At 43.2% G+C, this 26,947-nt stretch overlaps 1 long non-coding RNA gene across 1 annotated transcript; it reads right to left on the reverse strand.

Annotated features, from left to right (window-relative positions):
* Positions 1-13,056: 13,056 nt before the first annotated feature.
* Positions 13,057-22,919, reverse strand: LOC136624777 (uncharacterized). The gene is made up of 3 exons (XR_010792427.1): positions 22,787-22,919; positions 16,153-16,331; positions 13,057-13,211 (listed from the first exon to the last, which is right to left on the reverse strand). It is a non-coding gene; the product is annotated as an uncharacterized lncRNA (long non-coding RNA).
* Positions 22,920-26,947: the final 4,028 nt, after the last annotated feature.

A 26,947-nucleotide genomic window follows, 5' to 3' on the forward strand; every position in this document is an offset into this window, starting at 1 on the left:
GCTCACATTAGTGGGTCGGAATTGTGTAATCCACTCGCAGAAAAGAGAATGCAGCAGGTTCTATTTTACTCCGGATATCCGCAACGTAGAGCCCATTGTGCTCCATGGTCGCGGATATACCCGCTGCCCATATGCAACTATATTGTTTACAGGCTGTGGGTACCTGTGTCATCGCTAAGCGACGGTGCGGGAAATACAAACAAAAAAAAGTGTACTGCGAATGACCGCCTCTGTGAGTAGGCAGTTATGCGCAGTACATTACACAGCCTTACGCAGGGTCACAGCCGGGATCATAGCTGGGATCCGCTGCGGGCCTCCGAAAGCGGATTCCGCCTACGGCTGCGTGAGCCCGACGTTATTCAGACCGTTACCTGTAATACGTATTTTACAAGAAGGCCCGGGAACGCTCGCCTTCCTGCAGTTCCAGGAGCAGCTTGTTGAGCACCTTCTGTGTGAGACCGCCGCACCTCCGCAAGATTACAAAGACTCACAGAGCGCCACTTTTTACACCCCATACCCGCTACTGAGGTCACGAAATACCCCCCAAAAAGCATGAGAGGAGGGGGGATACCGGTTTTATTGCCCCATGTGCCCATTCCAACCAGCCTCCGTAATTACCCCTGTCTTCGAAAATACCACACAGTTCTCATTATGACTTTTATCTAAGATTTGGGGAAAGCCGAAAAGGGCGCGCGCGCGGGGGGGGGGGGGGGGGGGAATATTTTTAGGGAGTCCATTTTTATTCCGTACAAATGAGCAATGGGGCCTGGAATTTATTCAGTTGTGCCCTGCAATCCAACGGGTGTTCCCTCCATTACAGGCCTAGCCATGTCTCCTATAAGTAGATTAGGGCCCCAATGGGTATGTTTCTGATCTTGGGACAAACGGGAGTATCCATTTTGGGGTGAATGTCTTTATTCCTATGTACGCTATACAAAAAAAACTGTTTTTAAATTGAAAAAATTGCCAAAAAAATTGAAAATCGTAATTTTTTTATTTCTGCTTTGCTTAGATTCATCCAAATATTGTGGGGTCAAAATACGCAGTACACCCCTAGATGAATTTGTTAAGGGGTCTAGTTTTCAAAATGGGGTCACTTGTGGGGGTTCCTTATCGCTTTGGCCACTCAATGGCTCTATAAGTGGGCGATGGGGCCTGGAATTTATTCAGTTGTACCCTGAAATCCAAAGGTTGCTCCTTCCATTATAGGCTTAGCCATGTGTCCTGTAAGTAGATTAGGGCCACAAGGGGTATGTTTCTGAACACGGGACAAACAGGGGTATCCATTTTGGGGTGAAAATCTTCATTCATATGTGTGCTGTACAAAAAAAACCTGTTTTTAAATTGACGCAATTGCCCAAAAAATGAAAATCGTAATTTTTTCCTACTGCTTTGCTTAGATCTATTCAAAAATTGCACAGTTAAAATACACAGTACACCCCTAGATGAACGCGTTAAGGGGTCCAGTTTTCAAAATGAGGTCATTTGTGGGGGTCCTCTATTGTTTTAGGCGCTCAAGAACTCTACAAGTGTGGTATTGGGCATAAAAGGCCTTCAAGCAAAATGTATGTTCTAAAAGCCACCGACTGCTCCTTTCATTTTGGGCCCTGTTGTTCATCCAGACATAAGATTAGGGCCACAATGGGTATATTTCTGAAAACAGAACAAACAGGGGTATCCATTTTGGGGTGCAAGTCTTCATTCACATGTGTGCTGTACAAAAAAAAACTGTTTTTAAAGTGACAGAATTGCCAAAAAAATGAAAATCACAATTTTTTCATTTCGCTTTGCTTGAATTCATTCAAAAACTGTGACATCAAAATAGGTAGTACACCCCTAGATAAATTCGTTAAGGGGTCTAGTTTTCAAAATGCGGTCATTTGTGGGGGTTCTCTATTATTTTGGGCGCTCAAGAACTCTACAAGTGTGCTATGGGGCCTCAAAGGTCTTCAAGCAAAATCTATGTTCTGAAAACCACTGATTACTCCTTTCATTTTGAGCCCTGTTGTGCATGGAAATATAAGATTAGGGCCACAATGGGTATATTTCTGAAAACAGCACAAACAGGGGTATCCATTTTGGGGTGCAAGTCTTCATTTATATGTGTGCTGTACAAAAAAAAGCTGTTTTTAAAATGTCAGAATTGCCAAAAAACGAAAATCACACTTTTTTTCCTTTTGCTTTGCTTGAATTCATTCAAAAACTGTGGGGTCAAAATGGGCAGTACACCTCTAGAAAAATTCGTTAAGGGGTCTAGTTTTCAAAATGAGGTCATTTGTGGGGTTTTCTATGGTTTTGGGGGCTCAAGAACTCTACATGTGTTCTATGGGGCCTAAAACGCCTTCAAGCAAAATTTCTGTTCTGAAAGACACTGACTACTCCTTTCATTTTGGGCCCCGTTGTGCACTCAGATATAAGATTAGGGCCACATTGGGTATATTTTTGAACACAGGACAAACATGGGGATCTATTTTGGGGTGTTAATCCTCATTTTCATGTAAACTATAGAAAAAAATATGTATTTAAAATGACATATTTGCAAAAATATGACATTTTACTTTTTCTCCTCTAAATTGAATTAATTCCTGAAAAAAAACTGTGGGGTCAAAATAATCATGACACCCCTCAGTGAATACAATAAGCGGTATAGTTTTTAAAATAGGGTCATTTGTGGGGGTATCTATTATTTTGACACTTATGAGTCTTTGCTATCTTGGCTTGGTGCAGGAAAATAAAGTGTTCCTCAAAATGCTGAAATGTTAAATTTGTACGTCTCCTAAATGGTTAAAAAAACAAAAGTTTTTCAAATGTGCATTCAGAATAAAGTAAATAGATGGAAATATATATCTTAGCAAAACTTTGTACAGTATGTTTGCACATATTTGATATATTACAATTGAAAATGTGAAAAAACGATAATTTTTTCAAAATTTTCCCAATATTGTCCCTTTTAATAAATATACACAAATTATATCGGACTATTTTCACCACCTAAATGAAGTACAACATGTGGCGAAAAATAATGTCAGAATCACTTGGAAAAGCAAAACCTTTACGGAGCTATTCTATGTTAAGGTACACATGTCAGATTTCCAAAATTTGGCCTGGTCATTAAGGCGCAAACAGGCTTGGTCACTAAGGGGTTAAGTTAAATTTAGTTTCCAATATTTTAAATATAATTGTAGAGACCGAAGCCCATAATGGGTGGATATAGAGGCATTCCCAGAAAATATGATAAAGAGATCCAGCTTTTCCATATCCTTTCCAACATCCTCCGGGGAAACCCGGGAACATCCGCGCTAACCTCAATGGGGAATAGTACCATCTTGTTGGGACTTTTTGGTGGACTTCTAATAGGTTTGCACTAACTGAACATTTGTGTGCCCATTTACAAGCTTTAATCCAATAATCCATATCAAACGAGGTTTTCAAGTCTTTTTCCCAGTTAAGGAGGTGGATCTTTTTTTGTTTATTTTCCTCCTCTTTAGCTTCTCCATTAAAAATGTTATACCAGTATTTTAATTTACCTTTTCAAAGGCTCATGAACATACAGTAAATTATACATGTATACTGGTAGTTTTAGCTAAATGTTTGGGTTATTCAACAGCAAACTCTTAATTTGTAAGTATAGGAAGAGGTCACCACTTTCAAGATTTCTTTCTCTACGTAGCCTATCAAAGGGTTTTATTTTGGAGTTTGTTAGAATGTCTGTTAATACTTCAATTCCCCTTTTCTTCCAACTCTTGATAGATATATTAGGGATTAAAAGCTCTAGTATATCAATAGGCAAGGGAACCTCTCGTTTAGGGGAGTGAGACTTGGAAAGTTTGATTAAGTGCAGCCAGGTCTCCACTGAAATTTTAATCATTAGGCAAGTTGGGAGCTGGGCATGTGGATTGATTGAGATTGCCAGCAGAGTTGTTTGAAGGTCTCCACCTCCAGCTAAACATTTTTCAATTGCAGGCCAGCTAATATTATTATGGGGCATCCACCACTCTTTTATTTGTTGGAGTACTGTAGCTCTAGAATATGCTGTAAGGTTTGGGACTCCAATCCCGCCTTTGTCTCTGGACAAGTATAGAATAGAAGCCACCATCCTCTGTCATTTCCCACCCCAAATAAATGTTAACATTTGCTTTTAAAGCGATTTAAGATATTTCTGAGGGATGGGAAGCACCATTGTTCTGAAAACATACAAAACTTTTGGGAGTACCATCATTTTATACAGTATTATTCTCCCCAGCCATGAAGGTTCTATATTGTCAAACCTATTTAAGTCCTTTAGTAAGGAGAGAATAAGGTGGTCTAGGTTTGTTGATGGCATGTTGTTGAGAGGAAGGACAATCTTAATGCATAGGTAAGGGATCGTCCCTGTTTTTCATAAATATGGAAATTCTCTTTTAATGGCCTCCTCCAATGTTTTTGATATGTTAATACCTAGTAATTGAGATTTGTGGGAGTTAATTTTGTAATATAAGATCTGGCTAAAGCTGTTTATTATCTCTGTTACTGCCCTGGGAAATGACAGTGGATGAGTCATTAGCAATGCTAAGTCATCCGCAAAAAGTCCTATTTTATGTTGTCAGAATGGTAGGGGGACTCCCCAGATTTCTGTGGTAGATCTAATTTTCTCTGCAAATGGTTCCATCGTAAGCACAAAAAGTAGAGGTGAAAGGGGGCAGCCCTGGCGAGTACCATTAGACATTTGGAAGAGGTTAGATAGGGTGCCGTTAGCGAACACTCTTGGTAAGGGAGTAGAATACAAAGGTTGGATGGCTTTAGGGATTTCTCCCTTGAATCTAAATTTCTACAAAACTGCAAATGCGTATGCCCAATGAATTCTATCAAACGCCTTCTCCGCATCCAGGGTAAGGAGCAGAGAAGGCGTCCAAAGGTCCGTCAGTTGAGCCAGCAAGTCTATTAATCTTCTTGTCCCATCTGAGGCTTGGCGGCCTTGGGTAAACCCCACCTGGTCACTATGTACCAACAATGGAATAATTTTCAATAGTCTCTGGGCTAAGATTTTTGCATATATTTTTGTATCGCTATTCAGCAGTGAAATGGGTCAGAAGTTTCCCGGAAGAGTGGGATCTTTGTCTGGCTAGGGGATTGTTACTATTGTGGCTTGTAATATTTCTGCAGGTAATTTTCCTATGTTTCTGGCTTCATTGAAGATTTTACTAAGATTTACAGACAGTTCTTTCCTAAAACTTTGGTAAGTCATAAGAAAACCCATCAGAGCGTGGGGACTTGTCTTTTTTAAGAGTGCTAATTATTTTTAGGGTCTCTTTGGTAATCGGGGCATTACGTTTTTCTAGCTGTTTTTGGTTGAGTGTTGGAAGTTCAATGGAACTCAGAAACTCTTATGCTTCCTTCTTTAGGTTGGATTGTTGAAGAATCATCTTTTAAGTTGTAGAGTTTTGCATATAACCGACTAAAAGCTTCAGCTATATCCTTTGGGTTGGAAATTTGATGTTCTGAGCCTGATTCTTTTATGTATGGGATTTTGGATTTAATTCTTATTTGCTTTACTTTCCGGACCATAAAGCTACTGTTTTTTTTGTGGCCATATAGTAATTTGTTTTGTATATCTTCAGGTGTTTTCATGCTCTAGTAGGAGGTGATCTCTCAATTGTTGCCTTTTGTTCAAAAGCTCTCTATCAAGATTATCTGTCAGGGCTATTTGGACTCTTAATTCTAGGTTTTTTAATTGTAATAGTAAAGTGTGTAGAATCTCAGTTCTTTCTTTTTTGTATCGGTAATCTTGCTGAATCATCAGACCCCTTATTACTGATTTCTGCGCATCCCACACTGTAAATGGGCTCATAGTCGATGAGTCATTAATTGCAAAGTATTCTTGGATAGCTAAACGTATTTGTCTATTATAAGGGTCAAATTTTATTAGAAAGGAGTTGTTATGCCAAATTTTTGGAATATATTCTGAGCTGGATAAACCCAAGGAGAGAAATATTGGGGCATGATCGACCAAGATGTAGTTCCGATCGATGCTTCCTTTACTCTTGGCAATAGAAAAAATCTCCTAAAAACATATTGATTCTGGTAAAGGTTCTATGCCTCGTGGAGTAGAAAGAGTACTCTTTCGCGTTTGCGTTGATGCATCTAAATGAGTCATAGAGTTCCTCCCTGAACACTCATGGTGCCAGTGTGGGTGTTACCGTTCTACTACGGCTATTAGTGTCTATATTTCTATCCGTTATTAAATTAAAATCTCCACACAACAAAAGTTGACCCTTTTTAGATTTTCCTAACCTTTCTCGTCACTTTATTAAGAAATCGTATCTGGGCAGTGTTTGGTACATAGACGTTTACCAGCATGATAGGAAACCCATTCACTTCACAAGTTAAGACAATATATCTACCCTTTTCATCTATTTCCGATTTAACAAGCTTAAAATCTATAGAATCTCTGATTGCTATCAGAACCCCTGCTTTCTTCTTTTCTCCATTTGACATGAATATCGTTGGAAACCTGGTGTGGGAGAACCTTGGGCAGCAATCTTTAATAAAGTGAGTCTCTTGAAGACAAACAATGTCTGTCCGCGCAGCTATTGCATCTTTCGCAAGATGCACGCTCTTGCAAGATGCACGCTCGTATAGGGAGTCCTTCAGCATTAAGGGACATAAGTTTCATAGTCACTGTGATAAAAACTCTAGGCACAGCTTTATAGTTACTTGCCCGTTAATGTTCCGGATGGACCGGCCAAAAGATGTTGTCACTTCTGGGGAAGAGTAGGTTGATGAGCTATACCTCCATACTGGAAGAGCCCAAAGGAGAAGGGAGGGGCCACCTTCACAGATGGGGGTTAGTAAAATTGGGAAAAACACATTATAATCCGCGTTGATAAGCTTGTTGTGCGAAGAGGTGAGTTCCTTCATTTTATTTTCTAGGTGGTCTACTCTATTTACCAGATCCACCATAGCAGTGTTTAGTGAGATAGAGATGGATGTTAAGTCTCTTTGGAGAGACCCCCTCAATGCTAGGATCATTTCTTTTGTGAAGACCTCTGAAGCTGCTTGTTCTGAGAAGCTTATGCATGATAGAGGATCATCAGGTTCATGTTCACTTGGGGCTGTATCAGAGCCGTTTTCCTGTGATGCTGAGCCATGAGAAGCTTGGTGCTGACCCTGTTTTAGCAGCCCTGGGTTTGCCAATTGTGGCTGGTTTATTAAAAGCGCAGGAATCCTGCTCTCAGGAGAAGCTGCAGGCGCAATTTTGGAGGTCCCTGGCCGAGCCTCCCCTGCTCGGTCCGAGATCCGTTTCTCTACTATGCTCTGCCTGTGGGGTCCCGATAGCGGGGGATCTGGAGTAGACCGCTTACCCTTGCTCTTCTTGAGGGCGTCCTCCTAACCCGCTGCTCCATCAGCGCTTCTGTCCTCCCGTATCTAGGCAGCCGGCTCTTCTCCTTCTGAACTCGATCGGGCTGTGAAGAAGAACAACAGCTCCTGCGGTCCCGCTCTCACATTCTTTCTTGTTGCCATCCTTCAGGTAAGCCTCCAGGGAGTTTTCTTTACCGTGGATCCTTTCTTTTAGTCATTGTAAATGGCTTTAAAGGGCCTTCTTGCTGCAGAGCTCAGAGACCTGCGACTGCTCCTGGCTCCATCCAGGCCACGCCCCCTTTTATTTATATTTTTTGTAAATCCATTTTCATTAAAATTTTTCGTCCTATTGTGTCACAACAATCACATCACAAATCAGAATTACAGAATCGCTGTATAAAGGGAGAAGAAGTCTGAGAGACTCATCAAGTAGAGAGAATAGAGTAAATATTTCCCTTAAAAGTGGGTAATATCTGATAAAAATGACAAAATCAAACAATTTAGCATCACCTTGTTATAACTAAATAGGAAAGGGGAGGGGAGAACAGACAATCAGGACAGAGGGAAGGAAGGGTGGAAGGGAGAAGGGTATACAAATAGTGGCCTAAGAGACAGTGGCGTGTCACCTGCTTGAGTGCGTCAAACAAGCTCCGGCCGAGGCGCCACGGTCCTGCCAGGGGCAAAGTCACTCAACACCCATTTCCTAGAATACCTCAAATGGAATGACAACAACGCATGGCAACAAACTGATGTCTCACTCTGACCAACACCCGGACGGCAAGCTCCCCTAAACCTCATTTATCAAACTGCGCCATGGGCTCCAGATCAGTAGAAATTTGTCATTGATGCCCTTTGACCAGCTGGTGAACTCCTCTAAGTTGCAGGCCAGGTCTACCCTCGCCTTTCACTGGGCCAAGGATGGGAGTACTTTTTGGAGCAACAAAAGGGGGATAGGTTCCTTCACCATATCAATCAGAAGAGCAATCAGCCTGTGTTTTAAGGGATGGAAGGCCGCCGAGGGCCTCCAAAGAAAGAGAATATCAGGAGTAAGTGTGAGGCTTGGAAAGAGTTTCTGTAATGCCACCTCTACACCATGCCAAAATGGGGTCAGTATTGGTCATTCCCACCAAATATGTAAATATGAGCCAGTTTCCATATTGCACCTCCTGCATCTCTTATGAGCAGCCAGTTTATAATCGTAGAGCCACTGCAGAGTCCTATACTATCTCACTAAGAGCTTATAGTGGGCCTCCTGTGACAGCATATAAGGGAAAAAACCATAAACTTAATATATCCTGATGAGAGATTAATGTGCAAATCTCTTTCCTAAGAAGAGAGAAACGCAGGTTTAGAAATTAATGTGGGGGATATGAAGTGCTTGCGAAGGAATGCAATATTTCTGCACGAGGATTTGCCATCACTTAAAGCCCTTGCGAACAAGGAGAGAGGTCTAGTAGATGTGTATGACTAAAGAAAGTCCCCAAACACCCCAACCACATGGGCCGATTGTAAGAAAGAAAAGGCCTGACTGGGCAGAAGGGTCTGGAGTGCACCCTGTGGGTTAATGTGGGCTAATACTTGTAAATTGCAGATGGTCCTGTCTGTAAATTTTGACCAAAGGTTCGCTGTGCAGGGGTCCGAAGGGGAATCCATGAAGTGGTGTAGTGTGCGAAGAGGGGTTTTGGGGCCAACATTTCTGTCAGGCTGTCCCAGGTCTCACAGGGGCCTCGCAGGAGGCGATTGAAGCTCGTGTATCTGTAAATATTTTTCTTGAGGAACCAGAAGTCTTCAATAAGAGTGTTGCCGTATGATTTCTCGACCATGAAAAAAAGAAGGCGGTCCCTTAGCTCCATCCAGTAGCTGAGTTGGGATGCTGAGTAAAAGTCATGAACGTAGGGTAAACCAATTCCACCTTCTGTGCCTCTTTTTTTTTATCATTAAGCTATATGCCAATCTCGGCCTCCTCTGTCTCCAGACATAAACAGTAAATACTGAGCAGAGCATTTTTGAAAAACGTACAGGGAGATGGAGCGGTAGCATACAGATTTTGTATAAGATTAAGGGGAGAGCATAGAATTTCAATGTTTTTCCTGCCAAACCACGATATAAAAGGTAAATTATATGCACATAAAAAGGTACTTCACTTTAGCAATGAGGGGTGTAAAATTAGATGCATATAAGTCACCAACTCTTTTGGTTAATTTTATACCCAAGAAATCAATAGCTGTTTCAGACCAGGAGAAGAAAGAGTTGGCCCTCAAAGCTCTGCAGTGATTTAAGGGAATAGAAATATTTAAAACCATCCATTTAGAAAAATTAATTTTAAAATTTGATAAACTCCCAAACTGTTCCAGGAGGGAAGTGAGTCTACGCAAGCCTATCTCAGGGGCTGTTATCAAGAAGATGATATTGTCCACGAAAGCAGCAGTAGTGAGCTCCTGCTTTCCTAAGGTCAATCCCTGGATGTTGGGATCTAATCTAACACTCTGGAGCAGGGGCTCCAGTGCAAGGATAAAAAGGCTAGAAGAAAGTGCGCAGTCTTGGCCTGTACCATTTCTGATGTCAAAGGGCGGGGACAGGATATCATTAATTTTAAGGCTGGCATACAGCTCGGCATATAATGGCGGAAACAAACGTGTGGGGGGAGGGGGGAGAAGTGGGACCCTCTGCATATAAAGCCAGTCTACCCTGTAGCTTTTTTGGCATCAGTGCTTACTAAGGCCAGGGGTACTCCATGTGATTGGTCATAGTGGATTGCATGCAAAATATGGAGACAGTTGTCCCCCCCCTCTCCCTCCCCCTTACGAAGCCCGCCTGCTCACAGTTTATCAGGTTGGGGATATGGTTTTCTAGCCTTTTAGCAAGGAGTTTGTCCCACAACTTAACATAAAAATTCATTAAAGAAATGGGCCTATAGCTGCCACACATCTCCGGATCCTTCTTTTCTTTTTGGATCAGCATAATATGAGCTTCCTGAGCCTATTTTGGGAGGGCTTTGCCTTGGAGGAGGGAATTAAAGAGTTCAGTTAAGTGGGTGCTAATGAAGAGCGGAAAGATTTGTAGTAGAGTGATCAGTATGCCTCTTACAAAGGCCGTTGGTCTACATGCAAAGGGGCATGATCGGATACCGTCATGAAGTCTATATTTGATTTGACTAGAGACACCAGGAGATCACAGGAGATAAACATGTAATCCAGCCTCTGAACAGAGAAGTGGACTTGATAAAAGTAAGTATAGCCCTTAACAGAGGGGAAAAGATGGCGCCAGGCATCCACAACCTTCAGCTCCAGTAAACAGCAACTGGGTTTCCTCAGATCAGTCAAGCAGGGGGATTAAGACTAACATTGAGGTCGCCACCCATCAGGATGGGTCCCACAGCAAAATGTTTCAGTGCTTCCAGCTGCCCGGCTAAGCAAGTAACCTGGTCGGAATTAGGGGTGTACAGATTAGCTATAGTGAGTTTAACATTATTGATTGTGCCCCTCAAGAAAAGGGCTCTACCTTCCTCATCCGCATACTGGGCTTTGCAGCAGAATGCGGTTGAATTATGAAACAGGATTAAGACCCCCTTTAAGCCAGATGTGGGTTGTGAAACCCTTGCAAAAATTGTCATCCCGGCAGGGACATGCACTTACCCCTCTTTAAATGAATCTCTTGTAGAAAAGCGATTTAAGTACCATACTTTTTTAAAAGATGGGCAATGTTATGCCTTTTGAAAAGAATGTTCAGACCTCTAATATTGAATGAAGTGAGACAGAAACGATTACCCATGATGAGATTCACGGGGCGAAGGTCAGACGACTATCAGATACATGGGAAAAAACATAGGTGTTAGCAAGTAATAGCTTAACAATTTGAATAGATCACAGACCTCTACCCTCAAACAACTTTCAACAAATAGTGATATAGTTTTAAAAGATAACAATAAAGGGGGACCAATTGTTATCATGGACAGAGTAATATGAAATGGAGGCGACAAAAATCCTAAATGACCAATGATACTATAAAAGATTAACAACAAACCCCACGAAAGATAACTTGTGAATTGTTCCAATTGGTGGAAGAAACCTTATTTAATGATTGTTTGTGCAGAGAGGAAAAAGGTTTAATCTTCATAAAGAATCCAGGAGTACCATACTTTTACTTCCTCCCAAAAGTGCATAAGAACATCACTCATTTACCTGGCTGACCGATTATCTGGAGGATTGGCTTGATAATCAGTGGCCTATCCGCATATATAGATTGACATCTGAAAAGGTATTTCGTACACCTACCCGCATATCTAAAGGATACAAGTCATTTATTGAACTTGCTAATGATGGTCACATGGAAAGACACATACGTTCTAGCCACCCTTGATGTCACTCTATACAAATATATCACACATGAAAGGGATAGAAGCCGTGAAGTCCTTTTTGGACACAGATCCTTTAATGCCTTACCATCAAAAGCTATTCATCCTAAAAGCTATTAAATTTGCCATAGATAATAACTAAAAAAACATTTTTTTTCTACAGACAAGAGGAACTGCAATGGGGGAAAAATTATCCCCCTCGTACACAAATCTCTACATGTATCTGAGATACAGGACCCGCATATAGTACTGTATCGCAGATTCATTGATAATATTTTCATAATCTGGAATGGCAATGAAAATGACCTTGCCACATTTGCTTAAACCCTTAATAGAAATAACTGGGGCCTTGAATTCATGGGAACATTCAGTAAAGAGAGCATCATTATTTTAGATTTAGAATTGTAAATCAGAAATAATACAGTCTTGCAAAAGAATAGAAGGTCATTATTCCACTTGGTCAATTCAAAAGGATACAGAGGAATTGCACCACATTAGAAGATTTTAATGAACAGGGACCTCCTGGGTCATCTAGTCCAACCCCCTTCTTAGTGCAGGATTCACTAAATCATCTCAGACAGATATTTGTCCAGCCTTTGTTTGAACCCTTCCATTGAAGAAGAACTCGCCACTTCTCGTGGTAACCTGTTTCACTCATTGATCCCCCTCACTGTCAGAAAGTTTTTCTAATATCTAATTTGTGTCTCCTTCCTTTCAGTTTCATCTCATTCCTTTTAATCTTTCCTTGTGCAAATAAAAGTAGGGCTGATCCCTTTGACAGCCCTTCATATATTTGCAGACAGCTAGTAAGTCTCCTCTCAGTCTTCTTTTTTGCAAGCTAAACGTTCCCAGATCCTTTAAAGGGGTTGTCCCGCGCCGAAACGGGTTTTTTTTTTTTTCAACCCCCCCCCCGTTCGGCGCGAGACAACCCCGATGCAGGGAGGTAAAGAAAGCTCACCGGAGCGCTTACCTTAATCCCCGCGCTCCGGTGACTTCTCTACTCACCGCTGAAGATGGCCTCTTCCTCCGTGGACCGCAGCTCTTCTGTGCGGTCCACTGCCGATTCCAGCCTCCTGATTGGCTGGAATCGGCACGTGACGGGGCGGAGCTACACGGAGCTACACGGAGCCCCATAGAAGACTGCAGAAGACCCGGACTGCGCAAGCGCGGCTAATTTGGCCATCGGAGGCCAAAAATTAGTCGGCTCCATGGAGACGAGGACGCCAGCAACGGAGCAGGTAAGTATAAAACTTTTTATAACTTCTGTATGGCTCATAATTAATGCACAATGTACATTACAAAGTGCATTATTATGGCCATACAGAAGTGTATAGACCCACTTGCTGCCTCGGGACATCTCCTTTAACCGTTCTTCATAGGACATGATTTTGAGACGGCTCACCATCTTGGTAACTCTTCTCTGAACTTGCTCCAGTGAAATGCATAACGGTGTCACTTCTGGTCTCGCCAGTGTTGAGGCAATTCATGCTCCCCACGATATCACGGGGTTCTCAGGCGTCTGGCAAGCAGAGAGAACCCAGGTTAAGACGCACAGCATTAGCTTTTCACCATCCAAACATCCAGGTTCATGATTATCTTTTGGCTGGGTACTTAACATGAGTACATTGTTGTATTCACTCCAGTATGCAATAGTTTTTATATAATTTTTTAACTTATTCTATATGTATTCTTACTTCTTATGGTGCATTTTATTATGGTTATATTCATTGCTGATGCATAGAGCAACTATATGTGTCTATTATAACTTTTTTTTTTATGAATTTCATTTCAACAACTATGTCTATATAAATCCACATCCATATGTTAATATATTTATTTGGGGTTAAATCACATATACATGTATATATGCCTAATGCTTCTTTTAAAATTTATAAATCTATAATATAGCACCTGCTACCCCCTAAGTATTTAATTACTATTATTATATACTGCTATATATTTATTTTTTCCTCCCTCTTCCTCTTTTTTCCTCTATATTTGGATGCACCACTTTTTTGCTCCCCCTATCCTTTTTTACTATGCTATTAATGACTTTGTACCTAACTATGAATAGACTTGTGCTTGAGAAAGGAGCAATTAGAGCTCGGAAACGCACTGTACCCACCTGTTTTTTAATAATCATCCAACTAATTCACTCTCTAACCAACTAACTCTGCATCCTTACCACTATCTATCTCTCTATCTATCTGGAGAGAGAACACAGTCACATGACATACAACAAGATACATTTCTCAGACATAACCCAGACTTTAACCCAGACATCAAACACACACTACATGTAAGACACTGACAATACAATTGCACAAGACAAACATTTTACATTATGGAGGGGCCCCGCTAACTCTGGGCCACTGCATTACCTAAGAGGCGCTGTCATCTCTGGCGGTGGTTTCCTTTTCACCTTCGCACTTGTCTTCAGTCTTCTACAAGCCCTTCCTGGATTATAAAATCAAAATCCCCACTTCCAGGAAAGGCTGGCTGTGAAAGGTTCTCAAGTGCCTTGGCTAAGCCAATCATTGCTGGCGCTCAATGAACCAATCACAGCCATTCGTTCATTCATTGAATTGCTGTAATTGGTTCAATGAGCACTGGCTCTGCTGGGGAGCTTCAGGTGAGACACGTGATGGTGATGACAGCACCTTTTAGGTGATGTATTTATTTATTTTTTTCTGCAGCTAGGGCTGAGCTTAGGACTTTGATAGTAGGATCCTACTGTCAAAGTTGCATCACACCGCATGAAAATCGCGTTTTTGTGCGATGCGATGCAACAGAGAGGAAGGCTCTATAGGGAAACATGGGCTACACAGCCTCACAAGTCGCGTGCATATCGTAATACCCACGAGGTTTTTTACTCGCAAAGTTGCATGCTACAAAACTTCACAAATGTAAAGGAACCCATAGGAAAGTATGGCCTTCACATACATGCGATTTTGTAGCATTGTTGCAACGCATGAAAATCGCGTGACTTTGTCGCCCATGTAAAGGAGGCCTCATTTTGCAAAAAAAGCACTTTATCAGAGTAGCAAACTTAGACTTAGCAGAGTGCACTGGAGGAGAGATCTATGACTAAGCTTACACAGGCCATATTACTAATTTGACATATGCACTTTTGTCCATTCTGGTGATGCATCAGATGTCCCACCTTGTATCCAGCTGTGTTGGCATGCATTATTACTATTGATGTCCTCTGCCATGTAACCTTCAGTGATACATCAGTGCCAGAGGACCGCAAAGCTCTTATAGCCACCACAGCAGGTCCCCTCCTCTGCTTGCAACCTCTATAGAAAGAGGGATTAAGGCCAGTCTCACATGACCAGATTTGAATTGCTGATTCTGTGATCGTATGATCTGCGGTAATACGCTGTTCAATCAAATGCCTTGAATTACGCAGTTCTGCTTGTATTTCGCAGCATGTTCTATTTTACCATGGAATCTGTGACATAGAGCCCATTGTACTCTATGGTCATGGATATACCCACAGTCCATAAGCAATTACACTGCAGATGGGTGACGGGTACCCGTGTCATTGCTAAGCAACGGCATGGGAAATATAAACAAAAAAAAAGGTTTACTTCACATGACCACCTGCATGAGTATGCAGTCATATGGAATACAATTATGTGGCTGTACACAGGGTCACGGGTAGAATCACAGCGGCATAAGGCAGCAGTAGTCATAAGGCACGCCACACAGTTTTTGTGTAAATGGTAAATGATTCTGTTTATTCAACAAAAGAGAATATACAGTTCTTTAAGACATAAACATTGAAGTCAGGTGACTAAAAGTCACCTGATTTAACATATACATAACTTGTCACGCCTTGTGACATCTGTCTTTTGGTCATTTAGTCACGCACTGTCTGAGATCATTAATAGGTAGAGATGAGCGAGAACGCTCGGATACAGCAGTTGCTCAAGCGAGCATCGCTCTTCTTGAATAACTGCTTACTGGTCCGAGCAGGTTCGGTGGGGGTGAGCGGGGGGTGGCGCAGGGGGGGGGGGGGGAGAGTGAGACAGATATCTCTCTCTACCCCCCCCCCCCGCTAACACCCGCCGCCCCACCCCCGAGCCTGCTCGAACCAGTAAGCAGTTACTGCTTTATCCGAGCGTGCTCGCTCATGTCTTTTAATAGGTAATCTATAAGTACTCCTAAACTAAATCAAGGTCTAAATGTATGGAGGATCAAAAAAAGTAATTAAAAGTTCTATTTACTAATGCATTTCTAAGACAAAGTCCACATGAGAGTGAGCAAAAGGTCACAGATCCTTCTCCTTCAGGTCTTGCAATCTTCTTAAAGGGGTTGTCTGGCCGTGACAAGTGCATGTATGCACTTCTGTATGGCCATTATAAAGCACTTTGTAATACACTGTGTGCTTTGTAAAAAAGCCATACAGAGGATATATACTTACCTGCACAGGTCCCCCCGCCCCCCATGCTTACCATTTCGTCTTCTCTGGATAGGACAAATTCTCCACTTCTGGCCTTCTTGTCGCACAGGTGCAGTAGCTCTTGTCGGCTCTTGTGAATGTGCATCTTATTCTTTGCGCATGCACAGTTCACTCAGAAGTCTGCGCTGCAGCCGATCCTGACATCAGCGTCCACAGGCCGACTGTCCTCAGCTGAATAGTAAGTGGGAGATCGCTATTACTACTGGGGGCATATAGGGAAGTGGGTTGTGTCACTATGACTACTGGGGCAGTGTCGGGGGTTGGGTGGTGTCACTATGACTACTGGGGGCAGTGTCGGGGGTCAGGTGGTGTCACTGTTACTACTAGTGGCAGTGTCACTATTACAATTGGTGGCAGTATCGGGGGGCGAGTGGTGTCATTATTACTACTGGGGCAACTATTGGGGGTGCCTATTACTACTGGGGGCAGTGTTGGGGGTCACTCTTCTGGGGCAACTATTGGGGGTCACTCTTCTAGGGGAACTATTGTATGTCAATCTTACTGCTGGGGCAATTATTGGGGGTCACTATCACTGCTAGGAAAATTATTGTGGATGCCTATCTCTGCTGGGGGAACTATTAGCGGTCACTATTACTGCTGGGGAAGTTATTGGGAGTCACTCTTACTGCTGCAGCAGTTATTGAGGGTCACTATTACTGGTGGGGGAACTATTAGGGGTTATGCTTCTAGGGGAACTATTGTGGGTCACTCTTACTGCTGGAACAATTATTGGGGGGTCACTATCTCTGCTGGGGCAACTATTAGCAGTCACTATTACTACTGGGGAAATTATTGGGAGTCACTCTTACTGCTGCGGCACTTATTGGGGGTCACTATTACTGCTGGGACAACTATTGGGGGTTACTCTTACTGCTGGGGCAACTATTGGGGGTCATTCTTCTAGAGGAAATATTGTGGGTCACTCTTACTGCTGGGGCAATTTTTTGGGGTCACTATCACTGCTAGGAAAATTATTGTGGATGCCTATCTCTGCTGGGGGAACTATTAGCGGTCACTATTACTGCTGGGGAAGTTATTGGGAGTCACTCTTACTGCTGCAGCAGTTATTGAGGGTCACTATTACTGGTGGGGGAACTATTAGGGGTTATGCTTCTAGGGGAACTATTGTGGGTCACTCTTACTGCTGGAACAATTATTGGGGGGTCACTATTACTGCTAGGAAAATTATTGGGGGGTCACTATCTCTGCTGGGGCAACTATTAGCAGTCACTATTACTGCTGGGGAAATTATTGGGAGTCACTCTTACTGCTGCGGCACTTATTGGGGGTCACTATTACTGCTGGGACAACTATTGGGGGTTACTCTTACTGCTGGGGCAACTATTGGGGGTCATTCTTCTAGAGGAAATATTGTGGGTCACTCTTACTGCTGGGGCAATTTTTTGGGGTCACTATCACTGCTAGGAAAATTATTGGGGGCCACTATCACTGTAGGAAAATTATTGGGGGTCACTATCTCCGCTGGGGCAACTATTAGAAGTCACTGTTACTGCTGGGAAAGTTATTGGGAGTCACTCTTACTGCTGCTGCACTTACTGGGGGTCGCTATTACTGCTGGGGAAACTATTGGGTGTCACTCTTACTGCTGGGGCAATTATTAAGGGTCACTATCTTTGCTGTGGCAACTATTACTGCTTGGGCAATTATTGGGGGCCACTCTTACTGCAGGGCCAATTATTGGGGGTCACTATCTCTCCTGGGGCAATTATTGGAGGTTAATATTACTGCTGGGGCAATTATTGGAGGTCACTCTTACTGCCGGGCCAATTAATCGGGGTCCATATTACTGCTGAGGCAAATCGTTGGGGGTTACTATCTCTGCTGTGGCAATTGTTGGGGGTCCCTATTACTGCTGGGGCATTTATTGGGGGTCACTTACTGCTGGAGCAATTATTGGGGGTTACTGTGTCTGCAGGTGCAGCTATTGGGGGTCCCTATTACTGTTGGGTAATTATCAGGGGTCACTCTTACTGCTGGGGCAATTACTGGGGTACCTATTACTGCTGGGGTAACTATTGCAGTTAACTATTACTGCTGAGGCAATTATTGGAGGTTATTCTTACTGCTGGGGCAATTATTGGGGGTCACTATCTCTGCTGGGGCAATTATTGGGGGTCACTCTTACTGCTAGGGCAATTATTGGGGTTTACGGTGTCTGCTGGTGCAGCTATCGGGGGTCACTCTTACTGCCGGGCCAATTATTGGGGGGCCCTATTACTGCTGGGGCAATTGTTGGCGGTTACTATCTCAGCTGTGGCAACTACTTAGGGTCACTTTTTCTGCTGGGACAACTATTTGGAGTCACTAGTACTTCTGGGGCAATTACTGAGAGTCACTAACTTTGCATTGGCAACTATTGGGGGTCAATATAACTGCTGTGGCAAATTATTGGTGGTCCCTATTACTGCTGGGGCAGTTGTTGGGGGTCATGGTCTCTGCTGTGGCAACTACTGGGGGTCACTTTTTCTGCTGGGGCAACTATTTGGGGTCACTATTATTGCTGGGGCAATTATTGGTAGTCACTCTTACTGCTAGGGCAATTACTGGGGGTCACTATCAGTGCTGTGGCATGTATTGTGGGTAACTATTACAGCTGGGGCAACTATTGGGGGTCACTCTTACTGATGGGGCAACTATTAGGCAGGTCCCTATTACTACTGGGGCAACTATTGGGGCTCACTATCAATGCTGGGTCAATTATTAATGGTCACTCTTACTGTTGGTGCAACTATTGGGGGTCGCTCTTACTGCTGGGACAATTATTGGCAGTCCCTATTATTGCTGGGATAACTATTGCGTGTCACTATTACTTCTGGAGCAATTATTGGAGGTCACTATTACTGCTAGGCCAATTACTGGGGGTCACTCTTACTGCAGAGGAAACTATTGGGGGCCACTATTTCTGCTATGGCAACTATTAAAGGTTCACTATTACTGCTGGGGCAATTATTGGGGATCCCTATTACTGATGGAGCAATTGTTTGTGGTCACTATTACTGCTGGTGCAATTTTTGCAGGTGGCACTTACTGCTAGGGCAATTATTGGAGGTCACTATTACTGCTAGGGCAATTAATGGGGGTCACTCTTACTGCTGAGGAAACTATTGGGGGCCACTATTTCTGCTATGGCAACTATTAAAGGTTCACTATTACTGCTGGGGCAATTATTCGAGATCCCTATTACTGATGGAGCAATTGTTTGTGGTCACTATTACTGCTGGGGCAACTTTTGCAGGTGACACTTACTGCTAGGGCAATTATTGGGGGTCACTCTGACTGCTGGGGCAATTATTGGTGGTCCCCATTACTGCTGCTGTAACTATTGCAGGTCACTTTTACTGCTGTAACAATTATTGAAGGTCACTCTTACTGCTGGGACAATTATTTGGGGTCACTATTTCTGCTTGGGCAATAATTGGGGGTCACTTCTACTGCTGAAGCAATTATTGGAGTTCACTCTTACTGCTGGGGCATTTATTAGAGGTCACTATCTCTGCTGGGGCAACTATTTGGGGTCACTCTTACTGCTAGGACAATTACTGGGGGTCACTATATCTGCAGTGGCAACTTTTGTGGGTCACTATTACTGCTGGGGAAACTATTGGTCACTCTTATTGCTGGGGCAGTTATTGGTGGTCCCTATTACTGCTGTGGTAACTATTGGGGGGGGGGTCCCTATTACTACTTGGGCACAATTGGGGGTCACTATTACTGCTGGGGCAATTATTGGGGATCACTGTCTGCTGGTGGTGCAGCTATTGGGGGTCACTCTTACTGCTAGGGCAATTATTGGGTGTCACTATCTCAGCTGTGGGAACTATTGGGGGTCACTGACTGCTGTGGCAATAATTGGGCATCCCTATTACTGATGGAGCAATTGTTGGGGGTCACTATCTCTGATTGGTCAATTATTGGGGTTAACTATTACTGCTAGGGCAATTATTGGGGGTCATACTGCTAGGGCAATTATTGGGGGGTCATTCTGACTGCCAGGGCAATTATTGGAGGTCATACTGCTAGGGCAATTATTGGGGGTCATTCTGACTGCCAGGGCAATTGTTTGGGGTCCCTATTACTGATGGGTCACTATCTCTGCTATGGCAACTACTGGGGGTCATTATTTCTGCTGGGGCAATTATTGGGGGTTACTCTTACTGCTGGGGCAATTATTGAGGGTCACACTTACTGCTGGGGCAATTATTAGGGGTCACTATTACTGCTGGGGACACTATTGGGGATCACTCTTACTGCTGGGACAATTTTAAGGGTCACTATACTTGCTAATTATTGGGGGTCACAATTTTTGTTGGGGCAATTATTAGAGGTCACTATTTTTGTTGGGGCAACTACTGGGTGTCACTATTACTGCTTGGGCAATTATTGGAGTTCACTTTTACTGCTGGAGCAATTATTGGGCCTCACTATCTCTGGGAATTATTGGGGATCACTATTACTGCTCGGGCAATCATTGGGGGTCACTCTTCCTGGGAATTATTAGTGGTCACTATTACTGCTGGGACAACAATTGGGGATCACTCTTACTGTTGGGACAATTTTAGGAGTCACTATCTTTGCTGGGGCAATTATTGGGGGGTCGCTAATACTGCTGGGGCAATTATGGGAGGTCACTTACTGTTGGGGCAATTTGGGGTCCCTATTACTGCTGGGTTAACTATTGTGGGTCACTATTATTGCTGGGCAATTATTGGGGGTCACTCTTATTGCCGGGGCAATTATTGGGGGTCACTATGTCTGGTGCAGCTATTGGGGGTCACTTTTACTGCTGTTGCAATCATTAGGGGTCACTATCTCTGCTGTGGCAACTCTTAGGCGTCACTCTTACAGCTGGGGCAATTATTGGAGGTCACACTGCTGTGGCAATTATTAGGGGTCCCTGTTACTGATGGGGCAATTCCGGAAGTCACTATCTCTGCTGTGGCAACTATTACTGCTGGGGCAATTATTGAGAGTCCCTTACTGCTGGGGCAACTATTAGGGGTCACTCTTACTGCTGGGGCAATTATTTGGGGTCACTATATTTGCTGGGGCAACTATTGGGGGTCACTCTTACTGCTGTGGCAATTATTGGGGATCACTATTACTGATGGGGCAATTGTTTGGGGTCACTTTCTTCAATGGGGCAATAATTGGTGGTCACTATTACTGCTGGGACAATTATTGGAGGTCACACTTACTGCTAGGGCAATTATTGGGGGTCACTGACTGCTGGGGCAATTGTTTGGGGTCCCTATTAGTGATGGGGCAATTGCGGGGGTCACTATCTCTGCTGTGGCAACTACTGGGAGTCATTATTTCTGCTGGAGCAAATATTGGTGGTCACTATTACTGCTGTTGCAATTATTGGGGGTCACTCTTACTGCTGGGTCAATTAGTGACGGTCACTGTCTCTGCTGTGGCAACTACTGCAGGTCACTATTACTGCTGTGGCAACTACTGCAGGTCACTATTACTGCTGGGGCAATTATTGAGGGTTACTCTTACTGTTTGGGCAATTATTGGGGGTCTGTATTACTGCTGGGGTAACTATTGCAGGTTACTATTACTGCTTGGGCAATTATTGGGGGTGACTCTTACTGCTGGGGCAATTATTAGAGGTCACTGTGTCTGCTAGTGCAGCTATTGGGGGTCACTTACTGCTGGTGCAGCTATTGGATGTCACTCTTACTGCTGGGGCAATTATTGGGGGCCCCTTAACTCTGGGGCAACTATTGAGGGTCACTCTTACTGCTGGGGCAACAATTGGGGGTCACTATTACTACTGGGGCAATTATTGGGGTCACTATCTTTCCTGGGGCAAATATTCGGGGTCACTATTACTGTAGGGGCAATTATTTGGGTCACTCTTACTACTGGGGCTATTGTTGGAGGTCCCTATTACTGCTGTGGCAATTATTGGGGGTCACTCTTACTGCTGCGACAATTATTGGGGCTGGGGCAATTATTGGTGGTCACTATTACTCCTGGGGCAATTATTGTGGGTCACTCTTACTGTTGGGGCTATTGTTGGGGTCCCTATTACTGCTGGTAAAATTGTGCAATTAGATATTAAAAAAAACTTTCTGACAGTGAGGGTGATGAGTGTAACAGGTTAATGAAAGTGTTCAAACAAAGGCTGGACAAATATTTGTCTGGGATGATTTAGTGATCCTGCACTGAGCAGGGGGTTGGACCAGATGACCCTGGAGGTCCCTTCCAACTCTACCATTCTATGATTCTATGACATGTCTGTTGGCCACTAAGGAAAACACTTGTTTAGTCATTATAGTCCTCGGTACTCCCAGTTTAAATGCAAAGAAAGCAAAGTATTCTTTGAAATTGTGAACAAAAATGTCTCGATAGAGACACTTGGATCAATTAAGGCGTTCATAATTGCGAATGGAGAGCCAAGTGGCGCATTTGTCTGCTAGACATTTTTTGTTCACTATTCTAAGGGTTACTTTGACTGAGCAAGTGCTGGTACAGAGGACGATAGACTGGATAATTGGAGTCTATAAGAGTTGTTCACATCAGCTTTAGGGGATTCAGTTTTCCTACTTTGTTTCTAGCGTAAATCAGTGAATTAGTTGGAATGTAGCATTTCATACTGATATCTCATTGAGCTGTGATAGTACATCGGTGTTCCACGAGTGTTCAATCTTCTTGGTTTTGTTTCCATAAGTGAGTCATGGAGCGTGAGGAGTTCATCAAGGATTTCATTGTACAGTTCTTTCCCTTGCTTGTGGAAGATCACCAGCCAAGAGTACAGTGATATGCAGAAATATTCCCTGGACAGCAGATAGATATAACATTTGTGAAAGAAAAAAATTCAGAATATGCAGACTGCAGAAACTGTAGGGCACATGTCAGAAAAGCTAAGGCCAATAATGAATTGAGGCTTGCAACAGAGGCCAAAAGCAATAAAAAAGGATTTTGGGGGTATGTCAAAAGCAAAAGAAAAGTCAATAGGAAGTTTACAGGATGAAAATGATGAATTGGTTAAAAATGATGTTCAGAAGGCCAAACTTTTAAATTCTTATTTTGTATCTGCTTTGTTCTCAGAACGTAGATGTAAAATCAGCTGATCTTCCCTGTGCTCTGGAAAATAAAGAATGCAGGCTATCTATAAATGAAGAGATAATGAGGGAACACTTAGACAATTACATGAATCCAAATCTCCAGGTCCAGATGAATTACATTCTAGGATACAAAAAAAGCAGCAGAGGTAATTGCTGAACCACTCGCAATAATCTTTGAAAATTCCTGGAGAACAGAAGTCCCAGAAAATTGGAAAAGGGCAAATGTTGCTCCTATTTTCAAAAAAGGGAAGAAGGTAGATCCAAGAAACTACAGGTCTGTGAGCCTGACTTCTATACTGGGAAAGATCTTTGAGCAAATTGTTAAACATAATTAACCACAGCTAGCATTGGTTTTGTAACAAACAAGTCATGGCAGACAAATCCAATTTCCTTCTATGACAGAATTCCTGACTGGGTGGATCAGGGAATGCAGTGGATATAGTGTATCTTGACTTTAGTAAAGCATTTGACAAAGTATCTCATACCATACTTATTGAAAAAATTACCACATATGGGATTGACAAGGCAACTGTTAGGTGGATTCACAACTGGCTGAGTGATCATATTCAAAGAGTGGTCTCTGGAAGCAGTGGATTTTCAGAAAGGTTGTAAGGACGCTGCAAAGGAAATATAGCACCATCCACAGCAGGGAGCAGCTGCAGAAGAAGTGGAGTGACTGAAAGCCCCAGGAGCCAGACCGCTTGTGGGACATCTGCCCAGAAATGCGGCACAGACTGTGGCGGGGTGTTATGTAATGAACAATGGGTGCTCTGCACATACTTGGCGAATGGTCTTCCGGTTCTACGTGTGCAATTTCTGCAGTTGCCTTTCCGTGATCATGCATACAGTAAAGGCATTTTCATTTTTTTGTGAACCTAAATTTGATGACAAATGGAGTTGTAATGCAGAATGTTCTCCATGATGTGGAGATATGTATGGAAGAGTGAGCATTGCACATGTATGCTGCTTCTATGTTTTATGGTTTATTATTTTAGGTTTCTATTGTTTATGCCAGCATTTCTTAGCAAAATGTTTGTTTATCCCTGCTGGGGTGAGGGTGGGTTCACATTTGAGTTCAGGGTCTTGCCTTCCCACTCCTTTCGGGGAGAAGGAAAAGGGAATTTCTTAGTTGAACGGCTGCATTTTATTACGGAACTGAACACATTGACAATAATGGGATTCATTTGTTTTCCGCTTAGCTGCCCCGCTTTTTGCCAGAAGAAAAAGTGCTGCATAGCAACTGTGGTTCCAATGCAGATTTGAAACCACCTTCTGTGTGGGATTGCAGTTTTCCTATAGATCTTCGTCCATTAGTATGCAATGGGAGTGGCTGTGTGGAGTAATACGTGGGTGCTATCCACTATTTGCAGCAGTTTGTGCACCTTTTTGTGTGATGTCATTGCTAATGTTGTTTTCAGTGTTTGGTTTTTGACTGCAAGTGAACACCAGAGGCACAGAGCGGAAGTTCATCATAGATCTTCTCATGCAGAGAGAAGGCCACCTCGACCTCACGCCCCTCCACCACAGCCATCTGTGGAGGAACCCCAGTAGGTTTAAGTTTAGCATGAGTTGTTTCCTTGCTTTTAAGCGCTGTACTGAATTACCTTGCTGACCTGCTATTTCCCTTGCAGCAGAGTCAGAAGTGGAAGAGTCAGCCGTCCAGTTCTCTCTAGACCCGGTGGCTCCAATGTCCCCATAGTCCCTCTTGGAGGAGCATGATGTGGTGGTGGTAGAGTCCTGCTATTTGCCTGGTAAGTGCCAAAGCTGTATCTCCCGTAAGACTGGATTCAGATAAGCGTATTGTTACAATCACAAAGCAATAATCACTCCTATTGAACAGTAACATAGTATGTAAGGCCGAATGAAGACAATGTGCCCGGCAGGTTATCTCGTGCAAAAGGCCCATAACATGTTCGTTATATGGATCCGTAATACTAATGACCTATCAACAGAAAACGCAAAGCAAATACAGACCTAAAATACGCTATTCTGAAACTTGTCAAAAATATGCACCCCTTGGTTTTTTTGTGCTACATCCTCGGAGCAGAAAAATGACAAGGAGCACATCAGTTTCTTTCCCTATTGACTTCTATGTGGCTCCAAAAAACATGTACGCAAACTTGAAGGCTTCCACTTCTTCACTATTTTGAAATCATTGGGGAAAAAATAATTGGTTTTCTTGCATTTCTCTACTCCAAAAATGAAACACAGAGCTAGAAACTCTGAACTAAAGACAATCGCCTGTGTCCCTGTTAAGTTGGAATGCAAACAAAGAGTGACTCTCTTCCACCTAGTATGTACATGAGCTCTTACATAGAGATGAATGACCTATCAACAGAAAACGCAAAGCAAATACAGACCTAAAATACGCTATTCTGAAACTTGTCAAAAATATGCACCCCTTGGTTTTTTTGTGCTACATCCTCGGAGCAGAAAAATGACAAGGAGCACATCAGTTTCTTTCCCTATTGACTTCTATGTGGCTCCAAAAAACATGTACGCAAACTTGAAGGCTTCCACTTCTTCACTATTTTGAAATCATTGGGGAAAAAATAATTGGTTTTCTTGCATTTCTCTACTCCAAAAATGAAACACAGAGCTAGAAACTCTGAACTAAAGACAATCGCCTGTGTCCCTGTTAAGTTGGAATGCAAACAAAGAGTGACTCTCTTCCACCTAGTATGTACATGAGCTCTTACATAGAGATGAATTGCAGAGCACAGAGCCGGCTGAAAAGAATCACTTTGTCTGCACTCCAACTTAACAGGGGTGCAGCAAGTATGAAACAGCACTCCCCATTCCTTGACCTTGGCGACCCAATACGTAGTTTGTGGGTCTCAAAAGTCACAACAGGGATCCTGTTGTGACTTTTGAGCACCATAAGCTATGCTATGGGGATCATAGGTCAGAGAACGAGGAGCCCTGTTTCATACTTGGCGATTTTCCGTTCCTGTGTACAATGTGTACAATAATTGTACAATGCTATAACACTTTTTTTTTTTTTTAAGGCTATATTCCTGTTAATAAAAATGTGTTAAAGCATTCTACATTCATTGCGCAGAAACAGGTAATCCGGCGAATATGAAGCAGTGCTCCCAGGGGCGTACCTAAAGGCTCAGGGGCCCGGGTGCAAAAGTTCAGCTCGGGGCCCCCCCCAGGCCCCTTTTCCCCTTCGCCCCGTATCTATGCCTAAGCCAATGTCCACCCGCACGTGGCCCTCGCACGGGAGATCCGTGCATTTTACTGCCCATAGGGATGCATTGGCATCGGTAGGGCAGCTAAATGCATGCAGATAGGATTCCTTCCCGGTTTGCGGGTCACATGCATAGGAAGAAATCGCAGCATGCTCCATTTTCCTGCGGATCTGCCACACGGATGGCTCCCGCGGCTTTCATTGAAGCCTATGGAAGCCGTTCGTATCCACGGCACAGCCGCAGCTGTTTTTGTGCTGTGCCGTGGATACGCGGGAGAACAGGAGATTTTTTTAAAATATTGGTGCGCGTGCAATTCAGCCAACCACAATCAGAGCTTCCAGCAGGTGGGGATTTTAAATCCCCGGCTGCTGATAGCTCAGAACTACAGAGCCTGGGACAGCGATAGAAGTCGCGGCTGAGCCCCAGCAGCTGAAGGGAGGTGAGAATTGTTTTTTTAAAATTTTTTGCACTATTTTAAATGGCTTTTCAGGGAAGG

The sequence above is a fragment of the Eleutherodactylus coqui genome, chromosome 4 (genome assembly GCF_035609145.1).
Source record: "Eleutherodactylus coqui strain aEleCoq1 chromosome 4, aEleCoq1.hap1, whole genome shotgun sequence".
In the NCBI taxonomy this organism is placed as follows: Eukaryota; Metazoa; Chordata; class Amphibia; order Anura; family Eleutherodactylidae; genus Eleutherodactylus; species Eleutherodactylus coqui.